The sequence below is a fragment of the Anastrepha ludens genome, chromosome 2, assembly GCF_028408465.1.
Source record: "Anastrepha ludens isolate Willacy chromosome 2, idAnaLude1.1, whole genome shotgun sequence".
NCBI lineage: Eukaryota > Metazoa > Arthropoda > Insecta > Diptera > Tephritidae > Anastrepha > Anastrepha ludens.
In genome coordinates this window covers 74,961,436-74,981,898 of record NC_071498.1, presented here as the reverse complement: position 1 = coordinate 74,981,898, position 20,463 = coordinate 74,961,436, and positions in this window count along the sequence as shown.

The following is a 20,463-nucleotide window of genomic DNA, read 5'->3' as shown; positions in this document are numbered from 1 at the left end:
CGACAGCTCCCATTTGCTTCGATCTTGGCATATTTTTGATATTAACACTTGCCACGTATCAACTATTTCACTTATTGGTTAAATTATGATACAAATTAATTCAAAACTGTTCTATTTATACACAAAAAAAGCTACTTACCGCCAAGAAGCTTTATACTCAAGCTATAGAAATTTAAATAGGGTAAATTAGCTGTCCGGTTTTTTTTTGCACAGGACTGTATATATAATTGGCGCGTACACCCTTTTTGGGTGTTTAGCCGAGCTCCTCCTCCTATTTGTGGTGTGCGTATTGATGTTGTTCAAAAATTTGAGGGACCTACAGTTTCAAGCCGACTCCGAACGGCAGATATTTTTATGAGGAGCTTTTTCATGGCAGAAATACACTCGGAGGTTTGCCATTGCCTGTCGAGGGGCGACCGCTATTAGAAAAATGTTTTTCTTAATTTTTGGTGTTTTCACCGAGATTCGAACCGACGTTCTCTCTGTGAATTGCGAATGGTAGTCACGCACCAACCCATTCGGCTACGGCGACCGCCGTATTTATTACTTATCTGAATCAAAAAATTAATATCGACATAGGCTTACAAGCTCAACCATGAAAGGTAAAATAAGGCACAAATTCACATCAAAAAAGTATTGGCACATTCTTTATGTTAGCTTATGCTTTTGGCGTCGTAACGGTAAACTCCCATTATTTTCTCTCTTGCTTTTTTATTTATTCGTACGTTTTAGGAATTGCATACGGTCGCAATCACTTTTTATCGCGATTTCAACGGACGCAGACCAACATTGGCCATGGTGCTGAAATTTCCCTAGAACTACGCCAATTAATGATAAAACTGTATTTAGAAAAAAATCCTATCACGAAATTAGCAAACTTGTCGATAAATCATGATCCAACATTCGAAACATCGTTATGCATTATTTCAATACTTGCAAAATAGCTCCGGAGAACAGATCTGGTCGCCCAAAAAAAATTAACCAAACGACAGGAGCAAATTGGGGGGTCCACGGTGGCACAAAATCCAAAAACTTCGGCTGTCAAATTGTGCGAGACCTTGCAAAATTTATTTGAAATCAATTTCAAGCCCCAAACTGTTCGGAATACTCTATATAAAACCGGGTATCATGGCCGGGTTCCTCGACGAAAAAACCAATTTCGAAAGCAAATAAGAAAAAGAGGCTAGAATTTGCTAAACAGCATTTAAATAAGTCCGGCGCTTTTTGGAACAGCATCATATTTGGGTCAGATGGAGCGCAAAAGATTTGGCGAAAGCCCAATAAAGAGCTTCAAGAGAACAACCAGCTCAAAACAGTTAAACACGGTGGAGGAAATGTGACGGTTTGGGGGTGGTTTGCGGCATCTTGTGTCGGAAAGCTCGTGTTTATAGATGAGACAATGGAAGTTAAGGTGCTCCCTTCAGGGAGCACCAAAAAATTAAAGTTGGGGGCCAACCACTTGGCCCCTTTTCCATACTTACTCCTATTTTGCAGCAAGTGAAAATACGTTGTGCTTTTCTTCAGTCCAGAACTAAGAGTGTCTTGACAATTTATTCTTATGCTTAAGCTAAGCTAATTCTTAATCTAATATATTGCTGACATAGCGGTTCACACGGTGCAGCGGCGGTTATATACTAACGCTGCTGCGCATGTGTCATCTGATACGCATTGCTAGCGAATCGCAGTCAGGTAGCTGCCTTAATTTGCTGACATAGCGGTTCACACGGTGCAGCGGCGGTTATATACTAACGCTGCTGCGCATGTGTCATCTGATACGTATTGCTAGCGTATTGCAGTCAGGTAGCTGCCTTAACTCCTCCCCCTTTAAAGATCTGCGTCCCGCAGATGACAGCGTTGTAGCCGGGGGGCTTCAGTTGTAGCGGAGGAAGCAGGAAATTGATGAATTTCAGCCACACTAACAATTCTGGGTATATCTACGCCTGAGGTGATTTTCCGCCAGATCATATAGCAGGCTGATGCTAAAATTATAAGGACAATTCCGTCCGTTGCCCAAGAGAGGTGAAAATTCCAGGAAAGCTTCTTAAGTTGATTTATGTTGTCCAGACTGAGTTCATGAATGTAGGATAAGCTAACCTTTAAGCCATCATTTGTGACATTTGACAAAACAGATGGTAGTACTTGTGAAGTTCTAGCAATCGTGCTCGAAAATGTTTGATTGCCCACATGCACCGTCTCGTTATTAATGCGAATGAGGAAGGTGCCGTTTAGCGTTGCCGTTTGGTTTTTGCCCCACACTATTCCTTGAAAATTAGTCAAGAATATTGTATTTTCCTCGATGAGTTCTATAGTAGTGCCCTTATCGGGCTCGAACTGGCAACGGGCATTGCCTCCTTTGATCAACCTTGGCAGACAACTATTCTCTGGTAGTTTTTCTATTGAACTTCTGTCACAGATAGTGGAATTGTTAATGGAGAAACAGTTTGTCGTCACGCCATAAGTTTCATCTCGGTTGATAAGGATTTTTCTGTACTCAAGAACTACGCGCCTGCTGTCCAATGCTGTAGGTCTAGCTAACAGAAGCCGGTATTGTTCAGGTTTGACTTTTGGCACCGAAAGTACATAGAGAAGAAGGGTGCCGTTGGAGTAAAAGGACGGGCTTGCGTATTCTGCGGCTTCAACCAGGTTCTGATATGGTAAGGCATTCTCTTCGAAAAGTATTCTTTCTATTTCCTCTCTATCCAATAGGTTTGTATCAACAATTCCGGATTTCGCCATCTGAGCTGCACGTACGATTTCTGATACTTGCTCTTTTAGAAGTAGAACCTTATTGAATATAATTGCGCCCCAACCTTCTGCATTAATATTTCTGCCAAGGGCGTTCGTGTATTCTACCATGTCGTTTGTCATCTGGATTACTTCTTGCGTCGCATTAAATAACTTTTTGTTTATGACGTATTGGTTATTGTCATTCGTCATCAATTCGTTTTGGTTTTTAACGATATAATCCCAATCTGCGGCATCAGGGGATCCCGCAATCCATTTCCATGCGGATCCAATCCAATTGATGGATCGTGTTTTTCTTGTTTTTTCTCCTGTCAATTCAATGAGGCGCAGACGTGTTTGGTTTAATTGGAAGTCGATGAGTGATTTGGCTGCTTCCTTTCCGATCCTCTTCTTGGACAGAGTTGTTAATTCTGCCAACACGGTGTCGAAATATTTTAGGTCAATAGCGTGGATTAATTTAAAATGACCGCTGATGACATAGCCGCTACCGTGCTCCACCGTAATAATTGGGGATTCATATTGAAAAATGCTAAATCCGATTGAGGCGGGGATTAGCATTAACCTATCTTGCAATGAAATTTAAAGTTTAAAGATATTCTTAATAATTTCTTTGTTCTAAAACTATTGTAGTGCTTTAAACTTCTAGGCAATTTTAATATATTCTATTTTTCTTTTAGATTTAAGTTTTACTTTCAAATTAGCATTAACCTATCTTGCAATGAAATTTAAAGTTTAAAGATATTCTTAATAATTTCTTTGTTCTAAAACTATTGTAGTGTTTTAAACTTCTAGGCAATTTTAATATATTCTATTTTGTTTTAAATTTTAGTTTTACTTTATAGTTTTGTGTATTAATAAATTAATTAAAATTTTTGTGTATTAATAATAGTTAAGAAGAAAAAAAAAAAAATTTTAATTATAATTTTTTCTTTCTTTAAAGTGCCATTCTTTTTCTGAAAAGCTCTCTATTCATTTCATCATTCCCATGAGGAGTCGAACCCCGATATTCAAAGAATATCCACCAATTTTATGGGTTGAGAGGGTTTTTTTTATTGTATTTATTTTTTATTTCAACGTGGCAAAAAATATTTGTATTTTGTATTTTGTATTTTTTTTTTTTTTTTTTTTTTTTGTTTTTTTGTTTTAAAGTGCCATTCGTTTTCTTAAATGCTCTCTATTAATTTCAACATTCCCATGAGGAGTCGAACCCCGATATTCAAAGAATATCCACCAATTTTATGGGTTGAGAGAGTTATTCTTATTGTATTTATTTTTTATTTCAACGTGCCAAAAAATATTTGTATTTTTAATTTTTATGTGCCTTTTAAAGTGCCATTTAAAGTGCCATTTATATATTGTATATATATAGGTATTTTTGTTTTTTTGTTTATATATATTTTTCACTCATTCACTCTTCCTTATGAGGAGTCGAACCCCGATATTCAAAGAATATCCACCAATTTTATGGATTGGAAGAGAGCTGCTTTTCTTTGTACTGTGCCTCCCCCCATAAAAAGAATGAAGAATTCTTATCCTTTGGTCTTTAATTGGCATTTGTGAATCTTTCGCCCCTCGCTTGTTTGTATAGTAACTCTATTATCCCTACTCACGGTCGCTTTTTTATACAAGGGTTTTTGTTTCCCTTTTATCTGTTTATCCCTTATGTACACCTCATCCCCTACTCCATATTTCTTGGGTGGTTTCCTGTTTCTGTTCAGTCTGAGATTTCGCTGCTCTTGGTTTTTCTTAATTTGTGCTCGTATCTCTCTGTGAATCCTCTTCCTAAAGTCAGTAAAGCCCTGATAATTAATTCTAGCAGACCGATTGAAGAATATGTCACTAGGTTTTCGCTTAGTGACAGAATGAATTGTGGTGTTATACCGATCTACTGCAATATACAGCAATTCCTTTGGGTTAACATTTTTTAATTCCTGTCGCAGACAGCGGTATATTTCGAGGATCGTTGAGTGCAGCTTTTCTACTTGTCCGTTTACTTCACTTCTCTGAATAGGCGTCTGGTAAACGGTTATACCTAGCCCCTTGATATAATTGGTCACCACCGGACTCATGAATCCTCTTTCATTGTCGGTTACCACCATCCTTGGAGCTGTGAAGTAATGAAGTAATTTCGCAAATTTGGTACGAAGAGTGATAGCCGAACGGTCCTTGATATGGAAAAACTTAGCGAATTTACTGAATTTGTCTATGCATGAAAGGAATTTCTCGCCCTGTAACTCAAAGATATCTACGTGAATTATTTCGCAAGGAAATTTCGGCACTGGAGTCTCTTTTAGCGGTGGGACTGGTGGATGCCTGTCGTATTTATTTAATGAGCAGATTTGACACCGAGTAACGTGTGCTCGTAGTAAGCTCGCCATTTTTGGGAAGTAATAATTTTCCAGGATTTGTTCCCTCATTTCCTTGGCATTCCTATGAGCTCTACTATGTTCCCCTTCTATGATGCTGACCACTCTATCGTCGTTTGCTACATCCTCAACTATTCTTTGTGTTAGCCTTATTTTGTAATATAAAAAATTTCGTAAGTATAGGTCTTGGAGCAATTGCATGCGAGACTCTGGAATTTTTATTCCATTGATTACCGATGGATTTAAGCGTTCTTTCAGCACTTCGGTGAGTGTATTGCTGTTCAAATTTGGAAGGGTTACGTAGTGCCTGGTATACCCTGGATAGGGATTTTCTGTGCATATCAAATCACCTCCTTCCCTGAGAATTATTTGATTCCTAAATACATTGATTGGAGCTTCTACATGAGGGATGAGGTCTGATGCATCCTGATCTGCACTATGGATGGTGCCTGCTTCGCTTGCTGTAACGGTGGAAGAATCGCCAACACTATCGATTCTCAGGCTACCATTTCCCTCGCTAGCAGTTTCAGTTGTAGAATCATCCTGAGGGCAATTTGTAGCAGTCGTGTGGTTGATTTGTCCTCGTATCCTTGACAAGGCGTCAGCCACGTAATTTGATTTACCCGGAGTGTAAATCAATTCGTGGTTATATTCCTCTATACGAGATTTCCACCGTTTTAGTTTCGCGTTATGGTTCCTATTCCCAAGAGCGAAGGTAAGGGGCTGATGGTCTGTAAAGATTCGAATCTTCATAGCCCCATACAGGTATGAGCGCAAGTTATCCAGCGCCCATACAATAGCCAACATTTCTTTTTCGCTGGTGGCGTAATTTTCCTCGCATTTATTAAGGGATCGGGAAATGTAGGCAATTGGCCTATCTTTGCCGTGTTCCCCTTGAGAGAGGACGGCTCCTATGGCATATTCTGACGCGTCTGTCGTTAAATTGAATGGTTTCTCGAAATCGGGAAATGCAAGAACTTCAGACGAGGTGAGAAGTTCCTTCAGACTATTAAAAGCTCTTAAAGCCGGATTGTCTAGTGTTATTAAAACTTTGCTTGACTGATTCGCTTTTACCTGTGCATTTTCTCCACGGGTTAGGTTGGTAAGTGGCTTAGCTAGTTTGGCATAGTCTTTAATGAATTTGCGGTAATACGAAGTCATACCTAAGAAACTCTTTAATTCCTTCAAGGATTCTGGGGGCGGTAGGTCGATAATTGCTTTGACTTTGGATTGATCCGGGCGAATTCCCTCAGAAGTGATAATGTAACCTAGAAACTCGACCTCGGTTTTTACGAACTTCGTTTTTTCCAAATTTACTCGTAAATTAGATTCATTTAATCTCTCAAATACCTTGGCGACATTTTCGACATGTTCCTTAAGGTCTTTTCCAAATACGACGATGTCGTCAATATAAACGTAACATATCTTTCCAATAAATTCTTTTAGCACGTCGTCGATCATACGTTGAAAAATTGCTGGGTCATTTTTCAGCCCAAAAGGAAGTCGCAAAAACTCGTATTTCCCGTTCATGGTTGAGAAAGCTGTTTTTTGAATATCAGATTCCTTCATCAGGATTTGATGAAAACCCGATGTTAAATCAATTGTGGTGAAGAACTTCGCATTTCCTAAATTTGCCAATGTTGCGTTAATGTCCGGAATTGGATAAGCATCTGAGATTGTCACTGCATTTAATCTCTTAAAGTCCACTACCATCCTATATTGTTTTTCACCATTGGGTTTGGGTTTTTTAGGGACAACCCATATTGGGGAATTATAGGGGCTTTTGGAAGGGCGGATAATGCCTTCCGCCAGTAATTCGGCTACTTGTTTTTCCACTTCACTTCTCATATTGATAGGATAGGGGTAACTCTTTGTGTAAATGGGGTCATTAGTTGAGGTGTTTATCTCGGCCTTAACCGAAGTCTTTGCATTAATATTGTCGCTTAAGGGCTCAAACAGTTCAGAGTATTTTTCAAGCAAGGAGTTTACTAATTCGATTGCGTTGTCCGGTATGTCCGTTGTCCGCAATAGGTGGAGACTGTTTACTACCTTATTCCTAAGTGTTATTTTTATCCCCGGCCTAATGGTTAAAATATGATTTTTCCTGTCTATGACTGCGCCAAGTTGTTTCAGGGTATCGTCCCCAATAATGCCGTCAAATGACTCGAGACCTGGGAGTACATAGAAGGTCAGTATGTCCTCGTTTCCCACACACTTAAATAATTTCGCTCTTACTGCTTTTTTTATTGTCAGAGGTCCTGCTACTGTTTGAACATTAAAAGGCGATTCGATTAATTTGGTGTTGGTTTGCGGATTTTCTTTTATATAGTTCATGTTGGAGCCTGTGTCTATTAAGAAGTTAAGTTGTTTGTTATTTGTGGCCACATACGTAAAATATGGCACACTTGACAGGATTTCCGTCTTCTCACCTATATGAAATAAGCAGGAAGACCCTCTGTTAAAAAATTTTCCTCGGTCTCATCGTGTTGTTCGAGTTTTTCCTCACATTGAGCCCCCTCAGGGCTTGCTTCTAAGTTGAAAAGCTTCTGTTGTTTGGGCAGTCCCCCGGCTGACGAAGATGGTCCCCTTTTATCAGCATTCCATTTCCTCGGGCGGTTCATATAATTGGCCTGTCGTGTCTGAACCGTGCCATCCACTTCCATTTTAACTACCGGATTTTCTGAGTTATTGACTCCGCCAGCTCTCCATTGCATGTTATTATTATTCACCTGGAAATGACCCGAGCCAAATGGTTTGTTTGCCCAATTGTTATAAAAACGTGTCCTGGGTGGAATTGGGGGTCGCTGATTTGAAGCGGACATGGTATTCCTTGGAACCACTACCTTATTAAAGGTGTTAGCGTGGATAAGGGTATTCCTCATTGTCAAATTTTGTATATCGAGGCAGGCTGAGTATGCCTCCGGCAACGATCGCGGCTTTTGTATAATTAACATCTTCGAGAGTTCAGGGTTCAGGCCACGAATAAACACGTCCAACGCCCGATTCCTATAAGTTCCTATTAGGACATTTACTGTTTCCTCAGAGTACTCGTCCGTTTTAATTTTATTGACTATGAGTGACAACTGATGGTTAACAGTTGCATAAAACTCGTCAAGTTTCGAACCCTTTTGCGTCAATTGGTTTAATTGATGTTCGAGGGTTCGGATATCCCTCTTGTCAGCGTAATGAAGTGACAGCACTCTTTTTACCTCCAACCAATCGTTATTGAAAATATTGTGTGACACCAGGGCGGCATCGGCCCTACCCCTAATTTTTTGCCTTATATGCTGCACTATTGACCTATACAATGGTTTTCCTTTAATTGTCTCATAATCTCTAAGAATTGACTCTACATTGTTGAGCCAGGAAATGTATTGTGAGGGGTTTCCTTCAAAAACTTGAATTTCCTTTACACAGTCGGGGAGTCTGCCTATTTCTCTAAGCTCTTCCTCCGTCATCGGAGCCCTAGCAATAACCGTGGGCCTTACTTCTTCGGCAGGACTCAATTGGGCAAAGTCAAATATCTTCTCTGCCAGTTTTTGCTCTATGAGCGAGATCGACCGCCCCAATTCACCGTTTGAGCCCTCCAATGCTCCTAATCGATTATGGAAATTTTTTAGTTGATCGAGGATAGCGTTAACCGCCCCATTTAATTCAGTAATTGACTTCTTCAGATCCTCCATTTTTTAATTCTTTACCTAAACCTTAAGGCACAGTACAATAGAAAAAAGAATGAATAAATTTGAGTGTTACCTTGTTTTTCTTTTTTATTTTTTTCTGTTTTATCGGCACGGCACGGCACGGATTTGTTTTTTGCTTAATATCGACTTTGCTTCCTTACAGAATTTTTTCCATTCGGATTGTTTCGGTTCTTTCTTCCGTTTTGGTTTTCCTTTTGTTTTCTTCTGTCCTATAGATGAGAATAAATGAGTTTTTATCTTGTATAACTCTCTACTATTTTTTTAGTTGTTCAATATTCTTGTTAATGAATAAAAAATTTTTTATTTTTTTATGTTTTTATTATAATTTTTTTTTTTTTTTTTTTTTTTTTTTTTTTTTTTTTTTCTTTTAGGAAAGCAAAGTCTTCTGTTTTTTTTTTTTTTTTTTTTTTTTTTTTTATTATTAGGTCACGGAAGGGCTATGTTATCCTTTTTAGTCACCCGCAATCAGATTGCGGACAACCTACTAAGGCACAGCTTGCTTCACCCAGCTTGGCCCCATTGCAATCTCCAATGTGGAAGGTGTAGCATGACTACTATTGCGGGCACACAAGACTGTAACCGATCGACATTATAGTCGCAGGAGTCCGTCCTAGTAGGCGTAGGCATACGGCCTCCTGTGGCAATTCTAATGTCACCGAGTGCAGACGAAAAATCGCTGTGGTGCAGTAACAAGTAATACTTTATTTATTTTCTTTTAACCTCGTGAGTAAATTGCCAGGAGGGTCCCCCCGTGGGTGGTGAATCGCTGAGCAATATTACTCCGAGTTTTATATTTATTTATTTGTTTTATCTCATTGACAATTTTAGCAATTTTCCTTTCGTCCTCGTGAGTAAATTGCCAGGAGGGTCCCCCCGTAGGTGGTGAATCGCTGAGCAATATACTCCGAGTTTCACATTTATCGCAGTAGTGCAGTTATAAGTAATATTTTCTTTTATTTAATTCACAAATTTTAGCAGTTCCCTTTCATCCTCGTAAGTAAATTGCCAGGAGGGTCCCCCCGTAGGTGGTGAATCGCTGAGCAATATACTTCGAGTTTTATATTTATTTTATAATTATTTTTTTTATTCGAAAGAGAAAGAAACCTACTTTCACCAAGCATTCACCCTTCACTGCACCTCACAAAATTATCGTCGCACTCCGCTCCATTTTGCCGGATATTCCCTTATTAAACAGGGAAATCCTTTGTGAAGCCCGCATTGCGGCTGTTATTTTGCACAAGTGCGGCTTCACATTGCGGAAGGGCATTTTCAAGTGTTCGTGATTTTTCGTTTTGCGCCGTGAATCGTCGAGAGTTTTTTGTTTAACACTTAATTTGATTTAATTTGAATTTATTTCAATTCAGTTTTAATTTCCATTTAGTTATCTTCTATTATTGTTTAATTTTCACTCGAGTTGTTTTCTTTTATTTTTACCATAGTTTTAATTTTAGTTATATTTACTTTTTATTTCATATCATTATATTTTATTTTAGTTTATTTTACTTTAATTTCATTTTTTAATTTATCTGAACTTAATTTATTTTGTGTTAATTTACATTAAAAAATTTACTTTAGCTAGGATCCCAATTTTAGTTTCCTGTCTAATTTCAATTTGGTTTTAATTATAATTTGATTTATTTTATTTTATAAGATTTAATTTTATTTTCCATTTTATTTTATTTCATCACATTTTTTTTTTTATAATATAACACGGCGCACTCACTTTTTCACTTTCACTTTTTGCCACTTCCTTTACACCACAAGGATTCCTTTGCGGAGATCCTTGTTAGGTACCCCATCTTTTTGAAAAAAAGAGGGGTCCCTGCTCTGGCGCCAGTTAAGGTGCTCCCTTCAGGGAGCACCAAAAAATTAAAGTTGGGGGCCAACCACTTGGCCCCTTTTCCATACTTACTCCTATTTTGCAGCAAGTGAAAATACGTTGTGCTTTTCTTCAGTCCAGAACTAAGAGTGTCTTGACAATTTATTCTTATGCTTAAGCTAAGCTAATTCTTAATCTAACATATTGCTGACATAGCGGTTCACACGGTGCAGCGGCGGTTATATACTAACGCTGCTGCGCATGTGTCATCTGATACGCATTGCTAGCGAATCGCAGTCAGGTAGCTGCCTTAATTTGCTGACATAGCGGTTCACACGGTGCAGCGGCGGTTATATACTAACGCTGCTGCGCATGTGTCATCTGATACGCATTGCTAGCGTATTGCAGTCAGGTAGCTGCCTTAACTTGGATAAGCATGTGTATCGCGACATTCTTAAAGAAAATTTAAGTCCAAGTGTCGAAAAATTGGGCCTTAATGGGACAACTTGGCAATTTCAACAAGAGAATGACCCAAAACCTTCGTTTTATCTTGTACAGTAGTGGTTGATATACCATTGATAACAGTTTAAATCATGCCCCAATCGCCGGAATTAAATCTTATTGAGCATGTATGGCTGCAATGGAGCAAGCTGATTACGCTACCTGTGCCAATACTTTTTTGATGTAAATATGTGCCTTATTTTACCTTTCAAGGTTAAGCTTGTAATCCTAAGTCGCAATTAATTTTTTTTTTTGTAAAAGATACTTATATAAGAAGAAAAGTCGTACCACTGAGAACTTTGATTTTTCGAGTGTGCCAATACTTTTTTGATTCACTGTATGTATATTTTAATTGCAGTAAAGTTGAGTAAGAATATTTATATGCCTATATTCCCATTTTTTTTTTAATAAGATTTCAACAAACTTTCAGATCTGATTTACATAACTGTTGTTTTTACTAGTTTATTTCTTCGTTATTAGCAAGTTTGTAATGAATCTTGCTCATACTGTACTGTAGTACTAAAGTCCATTTAAAGCATTCAAATTGACTCCTATGTTTTTCAGAAAAACTTTTTCTCACACCATATTTTTTTCTTATTTTCCATTAAGTTGCCAAAATTGGTATGTTTCATTATAAATATTTATCAAGTTATGTTTGTCACAAGTTGTGCATTCAGATTGTAATATTATGCCACTTTTTCTTTGCTACACATATTAGTATGTTGAGTGCCACTTGTTTGTGGGAATTGTTATCTGTACTTTCTGCATTTTTGCTTTTCCCAAACTGCTCCTTTTAATAACAATTTCTTAAGTTTGCGAGATTGAACTCGTACCTTTCTTCGTTCCACTTGTCGCGGTAGCGTTTCGTTGTTTACTGTTACAATAAAAAATCCTTTTTTTTCACCTAAAAGGAACAGTCAAGTTTTTTCGTTTTTATCTTTTTAGACGCTTATTTCTTGAAATAATAAAAACAAGGAAATATATAAAACTCCTTGAGCAATTAATTAATATTTTTGTTTATTTTATTTTAAACGTTTTCGTCGCACTACAACGTAAAATACAGTGTTATACGCCCTTATTTTGCCAAATTTCAATGTTCTTGGAGCAAAAAAAAAACAAAAACGTTGATAATACTTTTCATGCAAAAATAGATTAAAACAATAATGGTTAAGTTAGTCATTGACAAACAGTTACGCTTTTTTGCATTGGAATGTTTTTTTTAGGTTTACTATCGAGTAACCTCATCGGGAGTAATTATTTCTTACATATATAGTTATTCTATATTATATTATTATATTATTGGTACAGTAGCTGAAAGAGTTTATGCGTAACTACCCCTATTAACACCAAAGTGATAGAAAACGTTTTTTTTCTAATATCGGTCGTCCCTCAGCAGTTAATGGCAAACCTCGGATTGTACATATTTCTGCCAAGAAAAATTTCTTAAAGAAACCATACGCCGTTCGGAGGCGACATAAGTCTGTACGTCCCGACAATGTAGAAACATCAAGATTCTCAACACAAATAAGGGGAGCTCGACCAAACACCCACCAAAGGGTGTAAATGCCACTTATATATATTTGTATATTAGGTCAGGCCACTTTTTTCCGACATCGGTCCTATCAGATTACATAAAATTCTAAGAAAAAAATTCACCAGATCCTAGCTTTAAAGTCAACTTAGAGCATCCCAAATTGTATATTAAACTATTTTTTATTAATATGAATATTAAAAAGTATTATTATTGTTAACTAGTTTTTTTAATACAAACTTGTAATTGGGAATGTGGTATGAACAATTTATTTTTCACATTTATTTCTTATTTAAAGACCCCTATGACCCTACAAAGAAAATTATATATAATATATATTAAGGGGTTGAGGGTAGTCAGAGGCCCGAAAAAATTATGATTTTCAATAATTTTTTTTGCTAGTCAATTGCGTTATTTTACAAAAATAAAAACATTGCTTTAATACATCATGTTTCGACTTGACTTTCGCAAAATTTCAAAAAAAAAGTAATAATTGTAACAGTTATCGCTGTTTGTGTGGAGTCTGTTTCTCCAGAAGTCCCTTGCGGTGATCATCACAAGTCCTTGGAGATTCATCTAAAATCAATCGGACAAGAGAAATTGGTTTTATTTATAGATAATCTTGGGAATAACCGATCTTTTTTTTTTGTTTTTCAAAATTAACAATATGGCGGCCTCAGGAAATATTTTTCAGATTTTCGAGAAAAAACCGACAATTAAATGTTAAAAAAAACTCGAAGTTTTCGAAAAAAATACTTCAATCAGGCACAAGTTTTTTATGTTTTTCAAAAGTAGTATACATTTTATTTAAATCTACCAAGCGGTTTTTAAGTTACAGTGATCACCAATTCAAAAAACATAGTTTTCAAAAACGCATTTAAAGTTTTGCTATCGATTCCGGAGCTCCCAAGCCCCCTTTGTTAATTGTTGAAGAACTCGAAAAGTGTTTGTCGGATTCACTTCAAATTTTTACACAATATTTTTAAGATATTATACTTTAAGATAATGCAAAAAAATCCAATTTTTGGAAAATTCTTACTACCCCCAAACCTTTAATTGGGTAATAATATATATATGAGTAATGTAAAGAAAATGTGACTGTAATGTGACTTTATATGTAAATCAAAAATATATTTTAATTAGCATTTATTTTTATTAACATTTTGTTTTTCTAACTATTAATTTTTGGTTTCACAATTAACAACGTATTTACGGTTATTCTGGCTTTATATCCATTCTTCACTTTAAACAGGAGATTTATATCTTCTAATTTCTATCCTCATTACCTTAACTCCTTGTTTCGTATTAATTAAAAGTAGTTTTCTTTTAAAATTTATGAGGTTCTTAATTTTCTTTAGAACTGTATGCAGAATCCGAATCCGGTAGGAGCGATTTCGAGAAAAATCGTCCCATAAAAAATTTACCCACCCTTATATACATATATATTATATATAGTAGGCATATATATAATATTAACAAAAGCAGACAAAGTGGCTTACAATAACAAAAACAAATTATTGCTGATTTATTATTTGAATGTTATAAGTATAATGCTTTTGATTTCATGCCCCCATGAAATTATTTGAAACCCACCTGCTGACGTATTCAATATGGAAAATTGCATTAGTTCGAACAGAATAACAGTAATGTTAAAATAAACGATTCCAAGATTGTGTGCAATAGGTTCTTTTAAAAACGACGAAGTTCGGTGATGGAGATTTGCTGTTAAAAAGTGTTGTCTTAAAATTATGTTTAGATCTAAGTACGTACGGGTAATACTACTAGTGTCTGAGAAAGAATTTTTGCCTAAGTAAAATGAACAAGCGAAGAGACCAACATAATACATTTATTTTATTTAAAACGGCTTACACTTACATCTCAGTTAGGCCTTTGACGCTTGTGCTATACTATTCTTACAAATATTTTTACATATTTACATATAAATACTGTGGCGATCAGAACCGAATGCACTTTTTTACTTACAATGGTATATGCAATTTTAGGATAGACGAATATCTTATCTTAACAATTAAATCTAGTTTACAAAAATAAACAAAGAAAATAAAGAACGCAATAACAATATTAGGTAACTATATTCACTTCGTTTTGCACTTTTCTATAGGACGAATATAAATGGTAGGTATAAATATTTTTCCACACCACTTCTTGCTTTCCTCGGAATATTTTTCCTTTCAATTATATTCGAATCCAACGATATTACATGTTGATTTAATCTCCTGTCGATCCTAGCCTACAAAGTCAAGAGAATTTGTTTTAAAACTATGAAGATTTACTTACTTCTTACTACTGTTCGATAGCACTATCTATTAGTCACAGCGGAAAATTGTTTCTAGTAATTCTCTGGTTTAAACGCATTTAACCACAGCACACACGGTTGAGAGCATAATGAGGTGGTTCCTATTGTGGTACCTTTACTTTGCTCTCAGTGAACTTGATACTATCAACTGATTCTCGCGACCTAACCCTGGTTCAATTGGTGATCAGTGTAACCAGATTACCATTTTCTTAACTTGATTTAGCATTTTTTTTTGTTCTGTAGCCTTGGAGTTTTAGTTTCTTCTTCCTGACGTTTTTCTAGCCTCTTTTTAATTAACACTAGATTGCCCAAGGAAGTCATTTTGACTGCCTTTCTAGTTTCAATTAGAAAAACAATGACGCATATAATGACACTATTTCTTAGAACTTTGTGACTTCTTGTACAACATATAAATGCGTTTATTAATAATTGTAGTTATCTCCCCCTCCTTCATTTCCGTTATATTCATATGAGTTATACCTATATTGCCCAAAAGCAGTCATTTTGACTAGTTAGGCAATTTTAAATAATCAAATGACTCTTATTGAATTGAGTAAATTTCTTATATGACCAGTCCGGCTCTGTACTGACCGGCTCATTTTACCCTTAGAGCATTTTTCGGTTGCCGCCACATGATAATTTTTCGATTTGGCAGTATACTTGATAAGTTGCAGTTGCTCAATAAACTAAAGTACTACTTGTTATTCGAATCTTTATACAGTGATACTTGTGCTTAGAAATTGTTTATTTTATTTCTTTTGTTCCCTAAATTCATCAGAAAAATGTCGATTAGAAGTGAGTTATTGGAAAAGCTGTCGAACATAAGTGAAGAGTGCTCCGATATAGAGTCAGATGCAACAAATTCTGAACTATCATCTGAAGAAGAAGCGGATTATATTCAAAGTGAAACATCTGACATTGAAGATAGTGATGAAGAGTCGATCACCAATGATGAAAATAAAAGTGTCATCAATACGCCCCGAAAAAGGTGTAGGGTGCTAAATAGTGCAGACTCTGATGAAGAAACTGAAAATATCTTTCAGGAGACCGAAACAGCTGCCGATGGTACTGTATGGTCGAAATTTCACGAAGGTGGTATTCCTGGAAGGGTACAATCTACTTGTATTTTCAAGGGTGTGAAAGGCCCAACAGGCTACGCAAAAAGGAACATTATGGCAGATAATCCTATCAGTGCATTCTCGTTGATAATAGATAACTATATTATCAAACATATAAAAAAGTGCACAGAAGAAGAAGGCCGCCGAAATTCGAGGAACGATTGGACAACATCATTTCCGGAAATACGTGCATTTATTGGGATTTTGTATGCTCGTGGAGCTTACGAAGCAAAAAATTTAAAACTGAATTATTTAGGGTCAGCAATGTGGGGTCCCGAATTTTTTAGAAAAACTATGAGCAGAGAAAAGTTCAAGCAAATCCTAGGTTTTATTCGGTTTGACAGAAAAAGCGAAAGAAGTAGACGCCTACAAACAAATAAATTTGCCTTGGTTTCTGAAATATGGGACAAGTTCATTGAAAATAGTCAAGCTTGCTATCAACAAGGGCAAAATATAACAGTTGACGAGCAATTATTTCCGCCCTCCAAATATTTTTCAATATGTTAGATTTGGCTGCAATAAATGCTTGGATCCTTTACAAAGGAGAGGAATACAAATACAACGAAAAGAGTTCTTGTTTCAATTGGCAGAACAGTTTTCCACTAAATACAGAGCTGCAAGACAGAAAAATTCATCAAAACATGAAGTCCCAAAAAGATCAACATCACCAAATGCAACCCATTCTAACAAACGCAAAATTTGTCAAATACGACTTTGCCACAAAAACAAAACAAATAATATATGTGCAAAATGTCAAAAATATGTTTGCGGAAGATGTACACATAAAAAGATTCCACCTTAATTTGCATAAAATGTACAAATAAAAATGAATAAATAATTTTTTTCCAAGTGAAATAAATTTTTTTTATTGCTAATAACAGGTGGCGCTAAAGTAATCCTCCTTTCAGAAAATGCTATAAATTTTCCGATTGGCCCCTAATGTCAGTTCTGTTTTGACATTTGTGTAGTAAACACATGCGAAATACACGTTAATAAACAATGTTACGCTACACTGCTCCAGAACGCTGAATATTGCTGACTATTTATTTGACCAATAAGCGGTCGGTGACTTTGGCACAACGTGAAACACTGCGACGTTTAGCCGCTCGCCTCGAAGAGACTGGCACAACACGAGATGCTGCCAGGCGTGGCAGACCCCGGAGTAGCCGTTCTGCAGAGAATATTGCTGCTGTAGTCGAGAATGTCATGGAAGCGCCGTCGACATCGACCAGACGACGTGCCACGCAAATGGGTACAAGATTTGAAAATGTTTCCGTACAAAGTCCATACGGTGCATCAGCTGTTAGCTGCTGACCGCCAATCGCGTCTAACATACGCTCAAGCCATCCTTAATCAGCAAGAACGCCTGATTTGACCGCTCCACACTTCTTTTTGTGGGGCTTTTTGAAGTCGCGGGTTTATGTCAACAAGCCTCAGACTCTTGCAGCACTTAAAGACAATATCGGTCAAGAATGTGAGGACCTATCGCCGGAAGTTTTGGCCAAAGTGATGGAAAATGCCATAAAAAGGGCCCAAATGGCAATCAACTGTGGCGGCGGCCATTTACATGACATCATATTCTCGACTTGATGTAAAAAAAAATTAAAAGACCAAATAAAAATAATCTACAAGAAGAATCAAAGTTTTTCATTTTTTTTTTAAATTACAGCCAAAAAACATCGCAAGGTTACGTTTGCGCCACCTTGTATATACTAATAACTGTAAATAATATTAAAAATATTAAAAATTAACTTTAAACAAATTTCTTTACACATTAGTTATTTTTTCATAATGCAGTCATTTTGACTGCATTTTGGCAATATAGGTAAATACTAACTTTCAGTCTTTCTAGTGTGATTTGTTGCCGTTGTGGCAATTTAGAAAATCAAATACAAAATTTTTTAGCTTTAATTTATTTCAAGTATATTCGCGTATATAAATACACACTTTAAAAGTCGCTTTAAAAGTATTTTGTGTGTTTCCCGCTTACTTTAATCGCGAAAAAGGACCGAACATTGCGGTTACTGTCTTATTTATATTCATATATCAAGTGTTTCTAAACCTAACTGCAACTATTTATGTTATACATTCTGTCAAAAAAATATCGCGAATTGTTCATTTAAAAAGCGCGCACTACTTATGTCTAAATTTTTTTTGCTGGAATGTTGGTACAGCTGCCCTCTTTAGTGTCACAGAGTTTGGACGTGATCTGTCAATTCGCTTGTTTTTGGCATTTAATTATATCAGTCAACCGCAAGTATGCTCTGCGGCTTTCACTATGGATGAAAATATCGAACAAAGAATTTGTCTTAAATTTTGTGTTTTGAACGGGATTTCGTGTGCCGAATCACTGAAAATGTTGCAGAAAGCCAATGGCGAGTTTGCTTTATCAAAAAACACGGGTCTACGAGTGGTACAAGGCTTGTGCAGAGAGCCGAGAAGTCTTGGAAGATTTGCCCCGATTTGGCCGCCCACCAACGTCTTCAACGGTTGAAAACGTCGAGGAAATGGTGCTGAAAAACCATCATTTAAGTTTGAGGGAGGTAGCTCGTGATTTTAGCGTGGCTCACGAAACAATTCACAACATTTTACACCATCAATTGCGCATGAGACGCGTGGCTGCTTGACTCGTTCCAAGAGAGTTGAATTTCTTTCAAAAAATTCATCGGAAAAAGGTGGATGAAGACATGCTTGAGCAACGAACCCAACGTTTATCTAGCATATCATAACAGGAGTTTGACATGCAAACCAGTCAACTGGTGGCTGAATGGCGCTATCCACATGAGCCGAAACCCAAAAAACCACGTCAAAGTCGTTCAAAAGTGAAAGTCATGCTACTCGTTTTCTTTGATTATCATGGTGTTGTGTACTTGGAATCTCGGAATTCGATCCAAATGGTTCTACGGTAAATAAAGTATATTATTTGGAAGTTATGCGACGTTTGAGAGAGAATGTGTGTAGGAAACGGATCAATTTGTGTAAAGAAAACTCATGGATCTTGCACCATGATGATACACAGTCTCACAAAAGTGTGAACACTTTTTTGACCAAAAACTCGACAAATATTATCGAACGACCACCATATTCATCGGATAGACCCCTGTGACCTTTTCCCAAAATTTAAATTGCCACACCGCGGACGCCGCTTTGAGTCGATAGAGGCGATTAAGGAGAATTCGCTGAAGGAGCTGAATAAGATCTCTTCAAACGTGTTTAAAAGGTGCTTTGATGACGGACTAATCGTTGGCACATGTGTATTGCTTCGATTGGAGCCTATTTTGAAGGCGAAAACATTAATTTTGATGATTAAACAATTAGTTTGCGTTTTATTGAACAATTCCCTTTACTTTTTTGACAGAATGTATACATACTATATATGTAAATAAGTAAATACATATAGTGGCGACATTCGTGTGTGATTAGTTGTGCGTCAGTGGACCCTAGGAGCAGATGGTTCGGAGTGAGCGCATTGTCGTCTGCTCTATCGAGAGATACGAACGTGAGTGGTCGAGAATTGATTACAAGCTCAACTTCTCATGAAGAATTTTTGAGCGTTTCATCTTTAAAAATCATCTTTCTAAATTTAAACAAAGGAAAGATAGAATTAAACACGGATTTAACCGAACGGTCCAATCTTTCCCAGGCTCCGCCTATATGTGGGGCACCTGGTGGGTTGAATGGCCAAACGACGTCTTCGCAACTTGTCCCCCATTTTTCAAAGTGATTAGAGTCTGTACGTAGGGGTTTTCTGCCGCCTGGAAATTTGTGCCATTATCTGTGTAGATCTCGTGAGGCTTGCCGCACCTTGCCACAAAATTTTGAATGCACATAATGCATGAATTGACGTCTAAACTATGTGCGACTTCAAGATGCACCGCCCGAACAGCCACGCAGGTAAAGATTACGCCCCACCTTTTTTCTCGGCGTCTTTCAATTGCGTAAGTAAAAAGTCGCTCAAAGCTGCCAAACGTACTGCTGTCAGTGGTGCCATTTAATAAGTATTTGGCTTAGCGCTTTCGTTCGAGCAGCGTTGACAGCGGCCGTACCTTCCGTTAAGGGGGAAGTCTACTGTGAATTTTTCAAAAAATCGATTTTTTTTTATTAGCTTAAAAAATACTTTGAACCCTCTTAAATAAGGTACAATATGTGTTACAGCTGGCTAAATTTTTCTTCGTTGAAATTTCGACCTTTTCCCGAAGCGCTCCAAAGCGCGTACCTGCTATACTGAAACTTTAAACGCATTTTTCTCGAAACTAAGTTTTTGTATACGGTGTACACGATATCTCGAGTTCTGATAAATGAATCAGCTTAAAAATTTAATTATATAGTAATAGTGTCTCTCGTCTGACATAGGATTTTTTTGAT